Source organism: Artemia sp. Qi Xiang Cuo, chromosome 14, assembly GCF_049724085.1.
Source record: "Artemia sp. Qi Xiang Cuo chromosome 14, ASM4972408v1, whole genome shotgun sequence".
NCBI classification, from domain to species: domain Eukaryota; kingdom Metazoa; phylum Arthropoda; class Branchiopoda; order Anostraca; family Artemiidae; genus Artemia; species Artemia sp. Qi Xiang Cuo.
This window is the reverse complement of record NC_142807.1, coordinates 7,225,894-7,227,367: the sequence shown is the minus strand read 5'-3', so window position 1 is coordinate 7,227,367 and position 1,474 is coordinate 7,225,894. Positions and strand designations below refer to the sequence as shown.

General features: G+C 36.0%; 1 pseudogene; it reads left to right on the top strand.

Moving 5' to 3' along the window:
- The first annotated feature begins 828 nt into the window (after positions 1 to 828).
- LOC148944078 (U2 spliceosomal RNA) lies at positions 829 to 1,031 on the top strand (annotated as a pseudogene).
- Positions 1,032 to 1,474: the final 443 nt, after the last annotated feature.

Here is a 1,474-nt window from a genome sequence, read left to right as displayed (position 1 = left end):
GCCCGTATTATTTTATTTAGGGAATTTGAAGACTTTTGTATAAACTCCATTCTCACGTTTCATTTTCAGGCCTTACTTTAGTTATAAAGTTACTTTTGAAAAATGTATTGCAACTGTACCAGAAATTTTTATGCTATAATAAACCAAAGATATCGCATGTCTTTGGCTTGTGGTTGTTACTAGTATAGACCAGCATATCCATAGGAGCAAGCTATATTAAGTTCTAAAGTTGATAAAAAGAATTTACAGCGGTTTAAGCATTATGACGCATACACCTGCAGCTAAAACCAGATGAATTTTAGCGGATCACGTAAAATGGTTGTTCTTCCATGAAAGCAGAGCAAGATGAACCAAGGGTAAGCAAGCAAGGTAAAAGTAGAGTTAGATTAGGAGCAAAACTTTTTCTGACTTTAGCACTAAAGAACTATTTTAGCACTGTTTCATCATGTCTAGCACTGTAGCATGGGCTTCAATTTCTAGCAATTTTCGTAATATAATTTTTTAATTTTGTCATGGACAAAATTATGAGGACCTTGTAAAAGGCTAAGGAACTAACATAAAGTGTGAGTCGCATTTTTCCATATTTGTTTTGAATGATTCGTGTGAAGTTTGATTTAACAAGGACCACCTTTTCGCCGTATTCGTTTCAAAAGAATGGTGCTAAGTTACACACGTGCAAATTTTTTGTCTTTAGCACCGAAAATTAGTGTGAAACATACAAATTTGGGCAATTTTAGCACTTTAGGAGCTGACCATGATGGCAGTCTTGGTTTTCAAAGGGATAGGCGTATTTTGGCTTGTTTTTCAAAGACTCGGGCATGTTTTTTTTCAATTTCTGGCAACACTGCTTTTAGCTAAAGATTAGGTTGTAGTATCCGTTCTTGTCAGCTTAATATCTTACACGGTCGTTACATGGGGCCCAGAATATTACAGGGCCAAGAATATACGGAAACTGGATGGAAATTGGGGCTTGCTCTGCTCTTCACCCGTTGGCCTGTTAATGCGGTCTTTCTGGGATCGGTGCATCCCTTTCAAGGGGAAACCAAACTCAATGAACCCTTATCAATGGTGTGTATAATGCGCTTTTCAAATTTTTTGAAACCACACCTGTAGTTTCCTACCCCGTGAATATACTGAAAATAATTTTTTTGTTCATCTGAAAAAAAGAGGAAAAATTGTACATAATTTACGAAATTCAATGGTGAAAAAGCCAATGATCACTCGCCATAGTTAAATTAAAGTCTCCATGCCTCTTTTTCAAAAATAGTACGATTGGTTGGCAACATATCAAGCTAAAAATTCCTTTAATGCTGCTAAGCTTCTTGGAATACTTAAATAGGGGGACCTTGTAAGTATTGCTGGATTTGTTATCCTTAAAGCAGAAGCACGTAATTTATTTAGGCTAAAAATAAAGGGCAAAGCATTGCTCAAAAAATCTGAACAAAACTAGCAGACGTCCTTACAGTATATTACT